Source organism: Hirundo rustica, chromosome 10, assembly GCF_015227805.2.
Source record: "Hirundo rustica isolate bHirRus1 chromosome 10, bHirRus1.pri.v3, whole genome shotgun sequence".
In the NCBI taxonomy this organism is placed as follows: domain Eukaryota; kingdom Metazoa; phylum Chordata; class Aves; order Passeriformes; family Hirundinidae; genus Hirundo; species Hirundo rustica.
Genome location: NC_053459.1, coordinates 7603137 through 7615292, shown reverse-complemented (window position 1 = coordinate 7615292; position 12156 = coordinate 7603137). Strand labels below are relative to the sequence as shown.

Here is a 12156-nt window from a genome sequence, read left to right as displayed (position 1 = left end):
ATCCTGTATACATAAAACCCACTGCAAATCTACTCCAAATCTTTGGTTACAGAAACCAAAACCAGAATTATGCTCTTAGAGATACTAAACAAAAAACCTCCAAAAAATCAAAACCAGAAACCCAAAATGTTCAGAAACAACTGCCAGGAATTTTGTCTTTATTTGTTTGCTTGATGGTGGTCTGTGCCTAATAGACAATGCATCCTCCTAAGCCATTCAATTAAATCAGGCCAAACAAAGAACCAAAATCCATCCCTCTCTCTCCACATCCCCGCTTACAGGAAAACTTTGATCTGTCATGCTGGCAATAAAACCAAAAAACACCCGACCAAAACATTCCTCTCGCTCCACTGCATTACTCAGACTCTGCTAGTTAAACTCCACTCAAGTAATCAGTTACCATTTATTGGTTCAGTTATCTCTGCTCTCTGCAATCAAACAAGAAACTAAAATAATGCTCCTCACGAGCAGCAATGCAAACACGATTAGGCAGGGGCTGTGCTATTTGAAGGTCAAGTAAAACAGCATTTAAAGTCAAGTGGCAGTCAAAACCCTGCCTTAATGTGTTGCCATTGCTGAGGTTTGTGCTCACTATTACACTGAAATGCAACCAGACTTCCCCTGGAATTTCTGCTCATTTACACCAGAGTAAATCAGCAAAGGTTTTGGATCATAGGAATTAAGTTCATTGGTGACTGAGCTTAGTCACATCACAGAGGGATACCTGTGCAGTGTTTAATCAGAGAGAGCTTAGCTCTTTATGTATAAATTCTAGATGTCCTATGATACAATTTTCTGTTCTGCCAGTGAATCATGGCTTAAAGTTTCCTTAATTCTACCACAGCATGAATTTCATGTAATGGTCTCCCCTGCAGACAAAATTTCTACCCAAAGTACTGGACTATTTCAGAAAGAAACCACTCTTATTTGCCTGAATTGGTATGGTACTTAAATAGCCACATTCACCTAGTGATTTTGCTAAAAGCCTGTTTTCAAATGCTTTAAATTATTTTGGGTTCTGTCAAAGTTAGAAAAAGTTTAGGCGAGTACAGAACACATGCTATTTAGAACACACTCAAATAAATCACATATTCAAATTGGGACCATGTAAAGCAACAGGCATATTAAAGTCTGGACCACCAATTTCTGCTCCTAGGCCTATGAGCAATACGTCAGTTAGGCACAGAGATATCTAAGTGAGAAGGGAAAAAAAAAAAAAAAAGAAAAAAAAAAAAAAAAAGAAAAAAAGAAACAACCAAAGGGCAGAGAGACTATGTAAATCCTCAGATGGTTTTGACATTTAAGTGTATCAGTTTTCAGATAAGCCATGGACTTTGGATGACATGTGATAGAAGGAGAGAACTCAGCAATGGAAGAGAAGAATTAGCAGTGCATTAAGCAGCTCTGTTCCAGTCTGATGGAACTGTGTGTTTTTAAAGGCCACCTGGCATATCAGGCATATCCCTTTTCAGGCTGTACATGTTACAGGGCTGCAGACCTCAGACAGGTCTCTGCAGCATTTAGCCATTTGGGGATGAAAGACTGAAGTGTCTCAAATCTCCCTCTTCTCCTTCACCATGACCCATGGAGCAGACCCCAGCTGAAGGTTAGATTTCATAAAATTCCTGCTCACTGTTGGCTAAAAGCCTTCACTACACTTTACCATAAACGACGTTTAAAACACTCTGAGTTGGTCTCAGGCTCTGAGGCCATCAGGGCATGTTTAATGCACACTACAGAAGTCCATGGATGCATTTCCCTGGTCATTGGAGCAAGACTTCCACCTGGATGACCCATCAGGTGAGGAGCCTGGTCCTAAATCCTCCCTGTGGGATGTGACCCAGCCTGTGCCGTGCAGAGGGGCCCCTGGAGCGGCTGTGTCCTGGGCAGCTCTGTCCCTGTGCCTCCCTTGGCACTGGGGAGCACCACAGGCTGTGTCTGAGCACTTCCTGCAATTAGGGTGTTTAACAATCTGACTGTTTGGGCACAAACGTTAATTACCTGGCCTCACATCCCCTGGACACAAACTGAAATAGCTCAAGGAACCTTCGCACACTGCCCAGCCCTGCCTGGTGCCACAGAGAGAGCTGGCAGGCTTCACTTAAACAGGAGCCTGATATCTCCAAAAGCAGGTCCCTGCACTCTGACCTCTCTCCTTGCACTGGGAAAATTCAAATCTGTTATTTTCTGGGGAAAACAAGCTCTTACCCACCTTTTTCGTTACATCACAGGCCCTTGAGCAACCTGGTCTAGTGCAAGGTGTCTCTGTCCATGGCAGGGGAGTGGACTGGAGGATCTCTGGAGCTCCCTTCCAGCCCAAGCCAGTCTGTGATTCCCTTCAGCATCCAGCCTTCAAGTGAGCTGTGCAAAATCAGACATGAGAAGAATTTATCGAGTTTGCTAATGACACTGACCTGGTTTTCCTTCTGACCTTTTCTTTATTTTCCAGTGGCTGCCTTCCTTCATAGCTCTTAATAACATTTAGAACCAGATTTTTAATTAATGTGCCTAAGAAGTAGGTAGTCAATTAGGGTTTTAAAAAATACCTCACAGGCTAGGCATACCAGCTCTACTGATGAGGTAGGCATATAAATGCTTTTGAAAATCAGTCAGACATCTAGCTGTGGCTTAGAGCACCTAACGACCTTAAAAATAATCTAATCTCCAAGTTCTAGACATTCTAAAAAGCTCTTTGTTTTTCATGACGTATGTCATGCATATATACAGAGGGAATATTTTTCAGTCTCTTTCAAGCAAGAAGAGAAAACATGGAAAAAAAAATACAAATCCCAATCCTGTGAGCCTCATAAACTTCCAAAGGAAATTAACTGTCCTGTAATCCTGCTGGTAGAAAATGAGTGTGAGTTGCAAGCAGTATTCCAAAGCACAGTAGCAGGAGTAATTGGCTTCCCCCTCCATCCCAAAGTCCTTGACCTTTTGCTCCTCATTAGAGACATAAAACATGAGGAAAACAGTTACATTTGTCATATTTCTTGTAAAATTATACAAGTAGAAATTGAAACAGTTTGGAGTCAATAAAGTGAATTTGAAAAGCTGCCTGTAGGAAATTGCTAAGAACAGAATTCCTCAAATCCCCTTTAAGTGATTCTAGCAGTAGTTATGCCGTGTGCATTTGTAGGATGCACTTCAAAGTATTAAAACTTTAACAGAGTGAAATTATAAACAAAGCTGTAAAATTTAAAGATGCTAAGACATCTGCTACTGTTCTGGTATTTAAACAACAGATCCTGGTAAAATAAAAGCAATCATACAAACACCTGAATTTAGAGACTTTCTGATCCCTACTTTTCTCCATATAATTAATTACTGGCATTAAAGGGTCTCATTGAGAGAACAGCAGAATTGAAACATACCATAACTTACACATTGCTGCTCCTTCTGACTTTAGTGGTATATTTAATTTAAACTCCAGACGCCGTGAAGCAGAATATCACCCCAGGTAGATTCTACTACTATTGACAAAAGTTTGTAACTTGCTGCTAAGACAAAACAATTGCCTGAACTTCAAGCCCTAGGATTTAAGAAGTAAATAACTTTAGGCAACATCTGAGAGCATATTTCAGGCACAAATATTAATGCGTACATTAATAGAGGCACTAATGTTGCCTCGGACAGAAGCATAAGAAAGCAATATTGATAATAATTTAATTAAATAGGGCACATTAAAATAACTGATGCATCAGCACATCAGTTATGAAACATCAGAAATATTGCGTTCCCAAAATTGCAGTAGAGCATCTCTTGATGAGAATAGTCATGCTGTGAATCAACACTGAAAGAAACACAGTAGATGCTGTAAAGGAGGAGGAGAGAGAGCTCCAGTCAAGGGTGTAAGATTAATTGCCACTTCAACGTATCACTCCTAAGTAATTTGCTGTATTCAGTCAGCTTCTCTGTCTTCAGAAGTTAAAGCAATAAGGAAAGCAAAAATAATTGAACCTGCTGGCTTTTTGCACTTCTACTAGTTCTACATATAAAGTTGTTCCATACTATATATATATAGTATATCTATATGTGTGTGTGTGTGTGTATAAATAAAATACGTAGTTTTCTAGGAATACCAGCTGTACAAATATTACTTTAATTGCAATGAAGGATGACACAGAGATACCCAGCAGGGTATTTGGGACACAAATAACCCACCATGCTAGGTATCCCCTTGTTAATGAAAAAGATAAATTACCCACAGTGCCACCTCATGCAAAGTATCATATTTAAGAACCCCACAGAAAAGACCTAAGCCCAGTTTTGGCCTGTATATGATGTATAGCATCAGGGTAGTCAAACTTATTTTTCTTCCATTCTTTTTATATATTTTCTATGTGTTGCTCTATGATTTCAGTGTAGAAAATATCTGTATTCTTATGTTTCTTCATAACATGTATTAGTTCTCTCCCTTGCCCACTGACATAAATGAAATAACTCAAAATTAGCAGCACAAATCTTCTCTTTAAAAATCCGACAAATTTGAAATTTCACAAGTAAATTGCAGTAATATTCCATTTATTATAATGCATAATTAGCAGACACGCTTGCTAATTATGATTTGGGCATAAAACCTGAGAAACAGAAATTATATAATTCCATTTTAACTTGTTCTCTGATTCACACATGAAGAAATCTATTTATTTACTACAACAACAAAAAAGTTTAATCCTTAGAGCCAAAATCTGGCTTGTGAAGACTTGCCTCCATTTCTTAGGGGAGCAAAGAGAAACCAACAGAAAGACCTATTAAAGACCTATTTACAAAAATGTTTGTTGAGCAAACTTTGATATCCAGATACATAACTACTTTAGTAAATCTGCAAGTTTTAATGTACAGAAATCTTTCCAGAATACCTCCCTGACATTTTGGAATTTATTTATTTATTCCCTTTGAACCCGCTTATTAAACAACTTTTTTATATAATTATTATGAAACGGGGAGTTTGCACATCAAAAGTTAATTGAGAGTTTCACGATTTTCTCAATATCCTATGCTGAAATACATTGACAAAGCTGTCTTGCGCAGCCATTTTCAAAGATCAATTTATAAATCACTTTTTCCCAGGAGGAAGCGTCCGTAGGAGCTGCTGTGGTACGGCCAGGGCTCCAGGCTCCTGGAGACTGCGGTTACAGACCTCCAGCGTAGCCACATTCTTCTTGTCTAGCCTTGTAATTTTTTTGCCAGGTACTCTGTACGTTAAGTTGTTTCATTTCAATTGCCCTGAGGGTTTCTTCCTCACTAACTGATGATGGGGAGTTTGATGCATCATTACTTTAACACAGAACAATGTGATAAAGCTGTAGGATTCCCCAGTAAAAAAATTACTGGTTCTGCTCTTAATAAATTAGTTCTCTAAACATTCAGCTGTACATCGGCAAAGCCTTTGTATTTAGGAGAAATATTTTACTGGGCTCAATTAATTTCTATAAAACAAAGAATAATTTCAAACAACTTACCTGCACACACAAAAAATATGGAGAGAGGGTGAAGAGATGAACTTGCTTCACACAAAGAACACAGAACACCACATATTCATAAATGTCAATAACAGATTTGTTTTCTTTTAATGACCTAATTAAACTGAAACAACACAGGAGATCTTTGGGGGCTACAGTGATTATAGCTTACCAAGCCCAGGGTTGTTTAGAGATGCAGAGGGTTTGTTTTGCTGTTTATTCTGTAAGACCCTTATCTGAAGCCTCAGAATGGCTTAGAAATCATTTCCCCGTCACCTAAACAGAGCTGAGCAGTTCAGAGTGAAACTTCCAGGCTGTAGACAAATCTCATTCTGTCTAGGTTCCTATTGACTCAGTTCCCAAACTTGCATTGCTCTGCATTCTGCATATATTTTGTTAAAAATTTTAAATTATTACATTCGGGTTTTCCTCTCACAGCAATCTCAGTGAGGAGAGACCATCTTAAAGAATGTTTCACTGGTAATCCTTTTCCTCTTTGTTGCTGTATGTTAGGATAAAAGTTAAGGTATCACCTGCTATCGACCGTATACCTTCATCTTTCTGAATTTCTGCTAGCATCCTCCAGCAGAAATTTCCTCACTGACTCCTGTGCATCTCTGCCTACGACCTTTTGTCTAAAGCTTAAAGATTAAGAGCCCCAAATGCTTTTACAGATATAAGTGATGGGGTTTAGAACAGTCCCTGCTATTGTCAAATCCTACCACTGATCTAGAGCTCAGTATCAGGTGGTCATGGCCCTGACACCTTAAACAAACCCTCATTTCTTTATCACATTGAGTCCAACAAGACTCTGGAGGTACAGTGCATCCAACAACACAAGCAGTACGTTAATTCCTACATCTTGGCAAAAAGGGTAATGCTTCTCAGGTTAAATTACACTGCCTCCCAAAAATACTTGGTTTGTAACATATTTGATTTCTTCCAAAAACCTGAATCCTTATCTATGCCTAGGACAGAAAAAAATAGTCATTTAAGCAGTGGAAAGGAATTATTATGGAGTATATTAATAACATAGTGATAATCTACCTCCTCATGCCACATGAGTGGGGCCCTCCTGTGTTCTGTGGTTCAGTGGATTGGAAATCCTGGCTGATTGTTTCATCTGCCACAGCTCTTTGGAGAAGCCAGCACTCTAAACTGCAAGGACAAAAACATGGCCTAATATTTCAGCAATTGTACAGAAAAATTATGATGCTCTAAGGTCGCACTCATGCGTAAAGTGGCTGATCTGGTCCCAGGAAAATCAATAAAGTTTTGTTATTGACTTTGCTTGGAGCAGCATTGATCTCTAAAGGCAACAAATGCATTGAATTAGGTTAGTAAATTACTGTTCCCACGACCAAGTTAAAAGACAAATGAGTAGTTAAGTGAGAGTCTGGTTACAATATCACATCACAGGACTTCCTGGTTATTTTCTTGTGGAATTCAGACACCAGAATTTCAAAGAAAATATTCTCCAATCAGCACACACGGGAGTTTTATACATACATATATATAAAATACTTTACAAATAGAAAGATTGTAAATCTGTCTCACACCAAAAGGAACCTAAAAATCAAAGTTAAAGACATCCTGTTAGAAGGCTGAGTGAAGATCTGCTGATTTCTTGACTGAGAGTTTCACACAGTTCTGGTTAAATGCATTAGAAAATACATTCTGTCAGGACTGAGTATTTAATTTAAATATGTTTTCAAAAATTCACATTATATCTTGATTAATGAAGCATTGCAGAAAATCTCTGTGGGAGAATGTTGTGTTCAAATGAAGAAGCTTTTAATACAGACTTTGGATAATTCTCAAAGTTGATATTCACACAGGTCTTAAGGCTTGCATGATCCATTTATATGCACAGATTAGAAATGATGGCATTTCCTTTTTGCAGGGGTCCAACATGTCTGCTCCCAGTGATTAGATGGCACAGCCAGGAAGTTCTCAGAACTAAACACTCCACAGAAAAAAAATATTATAATGCAATAGGTTATGTACCACAGAATACAGCCTAGAAATATTTAAAGTGTTGAATACAAGAAAAAACATATTTTTATTTGCTGTCTCATTCTAAGGGCAGAAGCACCTTCACTGCTAAAGATACTGACTCTGCATTACTCAAATGTACACAGACGTATGAATAGCTAACAATACTTAGTAATACAAGGAAATTAAATTATTCCTGTGTTTATAAAATTCCTCCCATAGTGAAACCGTTGGTAAGTAAGCACTTGGCCAATAAGAGCTCTTCAGTGGATCAATTCCTAATGATGGAAACTAGGCTAACATTTTAAACTCTGCTTGCATGTGACCTTATTTTCTTCCTCCCCTTTTCTTAAACTGGAATATTACCATTTTTTACTCCAAAAAACCTAGTTAAACTTGAGTGCTACGGAGAAGACAAGCCGTTGCAAAGCACTTAAATTCCTAAACAAGCAGCCAGACTCAATGTAAAACTGACCTTTTTGATTCGAGAACTTTTTTTGAAAATTCAACATGACACACATAAAATCTTTATTGTCAGCAGCCAAGCAGTTCAGAACTAGTTCTGTAATCCCAGTGTGGGACCTAAAGTGCACACAGGAAGCTGGATTCAATTTTTCACTTAATTCCAGAAGTTACCCATTATCCTTCCTTACTAAGTAAAAGGGTTACTTTTCCTTGGCAAGCTCCTTGGTGTGCAGGGCTAAAACTGGGTTTCAGTCACAAAAGACCTGTCAGTAGACATTAAATTATCTAATTACTACTGAACATGTTATTGAAGAAGTCATATTTAAAGTAGGAATGACACAAATCAAAATCCATTCTCAAAATAGCCCTAAGTGATACACACACACCAAAACAGCTTCAGCATTCTGCCTCCATCTCATCCACAGTGTCCAATGTGAGCCATAACTGAGACTTGTGAAACAAGACATTCTCTATGCTTTTGGCTTAATAGGAGATGGGGTGAGAAGCAATGCAGGGAAAATACAGCCATCTAATCACGATTCTAGTTTTTAAGACAACAATTTCAGCTCACGGGGGCTTTATTCATCAATAACAATTGCAGTGAGACCCAACACAGAAAGTAGATCTTTAATATCAATAGCACAAAATGCTACCTTGCTAATGAAGACATACGAGTTTATTGATTAGTTGTGCAGGAATGTTTATGTTGGTTTGCTTCTAATTGCTCATATATGGATGAGTTTTTCAATTTTACTGCATCTGCAAGCAAGGACTTGTAGGAATGGTAATAAGGGCTTTATTACAGCCTGTTTCCCCCCTCCCATCCTTCTTACAGCCTGCATTTCCCCCCAGCTGGGCTCTGCTGTAGACTAAGCAGGATCAAGTTCAGCCTATGGAAATCCAGCTCACCTGAATCACGTGTGGGGTTAGGAAACACTGAGCAGACTGCTGGCACTTTACTGCCAGGGTCCCACAGACACCAACACAGCCACAGCCACCAGCAAGATGCCAAGAGAACACATCAAATCATACAGAGGTGCTCAAAAGCATTCCATCGGGACACCCCTTGAAAGGTGTGATCCACAGACATTTGCCTGTCCTTGTTATGGCCAAACTACCTGCCCCAAAAGCCTGCAGCTTAAGAGTGCTCACAGCAACTTCTCAGAGAGCAAGCTGCACAATATTAGGCTCTTAGAATAGGGAGGAATGCATAATCTTCAAAGAATTTGAATGAAATTAGGTTTAATATACACATTATTTCTAAAACTGCTTTGATTTTTCTTTCTTTTTTGGTCAGCTTCTTACATTGATATGGACCAGATGCAAAGTTCACAGCCTGATCCTGCTCTACACCTATGAAGTTTCAGAGGTGTGCAGAATCAGCCTTTGGTTTTGTCTGACTTCTAGAAGAAAATATCAGGAGAGATTTTCTTCGATTAAGGCCAGCTGCTTCTGCAATGAAGGCCTGTCAAAGGCAAATTAAGATTTTTTGTACCTTTAGAGATGGAAAAACTAATAAAAAATTACTTTCGCTTAAGAGTTTATTCTTAACATTTTTCTTACTGAGATCCACAGGGACTGGCTTTCCAAAACTGTCATCTCTTTCCCTTAAAAACATTTCATACACTTGTAAATATGTATGCATATATGAAATCATAGAAAGTGTATCTCCTACAGATATAGCCTAGAAGATGACACCATAATGAGCAGATAAACTATTAGGTCATTAGTACAGCAGGACTGGAAATGCTAGGAAAATATGGCCTGCCCACTGCCATATTTTAACAAAATAAGAAAAAAAAAAAAGGTAGCAGTAACCCATCCTTCAATGTACAGGACGTTTTGCACATTTCAAGGTCTCGCAAACAAGCGTAAAACTTTTATCCCTTACTCATAGAAACATTCACTATGTTTACCATACATGTATTTATCATCAGTTATTTTTCAGATATCAGATGTATTTCAAGCTCAAAAGATTTACCTTTGCAGTAGAAAATATATCTAAATGAGAATTAGCAGTGGGAGAATACGTGAAACTCTGACCTCCTTTCTTTTAAAGATGTCAGAAATTAAATATTTGCACTGATATCAATGGGGCGTTAAATCTGTAACTAACTCCATATGTGTGAAAGCTGTAAGGATTAAAAGTGTCGAAGGATGCTGTACAATAAATCAAAAATGCAGCAAATTCTGCAAGGTTGCTGAAGTGAGCCGCTCCAGGCGATCAGGATATGAAAATTAAATCAATTTATGGGAGGAAAAACCATACTTACCCACTAAGTATTAATTACTTCTAGTACAGTAGCACCTGGATGATTCAATCCCTTTATTCATGCAACTATACACACATTTTAAAAAAGGAAGGTTCTAGATGCAAAGGTTTAGACTGTTTGGCTTAGTTTTTAAACTCAACCTCTCCCTTTTAACTCAAATGATTGAGTCAGCCCTGGGTTTACTGGGCACATGCTCACAGAGGAGAGTGATTTGTACATCAATTTCTAACCAAAGCTCTGTACAAGTGAGCTCAAATCTAGGGTTATTTCAGCTAGATCAGGTTGGACCTATTTTCCATAATGAAAGTGAGAAAACTTTATACAGATAATTGCTTCAATAAGAATTCAGCTCCTAGTACGGTTTACAACTTTTATTTATATTTAGCTCTTCAAAATGACTACCATGATGAAATGAAGTTAACAGAGAAAATAGTCCAATGGTTAACTTGTCTCTTGTTAAATCTTTTTTCTATGAGCAGGAGAATTAGGTTTGATACCCACTGGCCCCTATGTGACCTTCACTGGCAAAACCTTTAAGTGATAAATTAAATTTCATCCATCTAGCTGTTGTTTACAGATTTATCTTGCTCTGGAACAGACCTTCACCACTGGAGACTCCATGCCAGTGGAAGTGTATTAAAAACAAGAGATAGACTGCTACAGACAGCAGAACAGATACATTATTAACCAGCCACGTGGTAAAAAAATACAGATTTCAAGTTCCATAAGAAAGCTCTGGTATCCTGGCACAGAGACGTCAGCAGAGTAGACCTCTCCAAAAAAAGGCCAATGAATTTCTTGAGCTGTCTTCTGGCATGCTTCAGCCCTGTGAATCAAATAACTGAGGAAGGCTCATAAAAGTGAGTAAACAAACATAAAAGGGTGGCCCTGAGTGCTATTGTATTTCAGAGCTGGCTCACTGCTCTTGTTAAAGGGCTGCTGCAGACATATACAAAGAATCATATGAATAATGCTGGAGCCATCTACCTACAGCATGGAAACGTGATCTTTTCTGTTCCAATGTGTCAGAAATTTGTCAGAACTGGGAAAAAGTTTATGCTTGCCTACAAAGGCCATGATCTCACACTCAGTGCCTTTTTTTGATGCAGGGCTGAGAGGTGAAAAAAGCCCAAAATTTTTTTCAGTTCTTGCTGGCTTAATAACTTTAACATACTATTTCTGATGAAGATGAAAAAATCAGACTTGTAAAAACTGATCATAAAAAAAAAGAAAAAAGAAGCTTTAACTAACAAAGGGGGAAAGGAAACTATGGGAGGCAGCTTAATGCTTCAACATCGGGTAACCATACAAAAGTCTGAAGCCTTTAACTCATTAATTTGAAAGGGTTTGGCTCCAACTCTTTATTTTGGCTTTTCATTTTAGTTTGTTTGTTTTTTCCCTCCCAAAGGAAATCTGGACTGTAGATGACTACTTTGAAAACAAAGCAGTACAAAACTGTGGCAGAGAGACTCTTCAAAGAGATAATTTGAGGAGTATAACATGCTTTAAATTAACACTCACAACAGTGATGGGCCTCGGGGTTTGGTGACACAGCCTCACATTAATTACTTGCTAACGGAATGGGATTGCCTGCAATACAACACAAGGATAAATATTAGGATAAGTAGTTTCAAGAGGTTAGGCTAAAATAAAGCCTTTTTTTTTGAAAACATGAAGAACTCTGAGGAGGTTAAATACAAAGTTGAAACTAATACACGTGCACACTATACCCTTTTCTAATTAGCATGAACCTCTGGCTAGGGATCTGCTCACAGAAGAGCGCTAAAGATAAGACAGCTGTTAATGTCCACAACTGAATAGCAGAGATTTTTAATCCATTAAGAAATTAAATACTACATTCAAGGTAGCAACATAAGTTGATTACTAATTTAGAGTACAAGAAGATCTGCTAAATTTTCCTAGAACTACAAAATGATTTCAGGTTAATCTCTGTGGGG

At 38.2% G+C, this 12156-nt stretch overlaps 1 long non-coding RNA gene across 1 annotated transcript in view; it reads right to left on the bottom strand.

Moving 5' to 3' along the window:
* Positions 1–3397: 3397 nt before the first annotated feature.
* The window catches only part of LOC120757163 (uncharacterized), an 86147-nt gene continuing 77388 nt past the window's right edge, over positions 3398–12156 (bottom strand). The window contains exons 7-8 of the long non-coding RNA XR_005702402.1: positions 6513–6623; positions 3398–3532 (exon numbers count right to left, since the gene is read on the bottom strand). This is a non-coding gene — a long non-coding RNA (uncharacterized LOC120757163). The remainder of the gene's footprint in view (positions 3533–6512; positions 6624–12156) is intronic.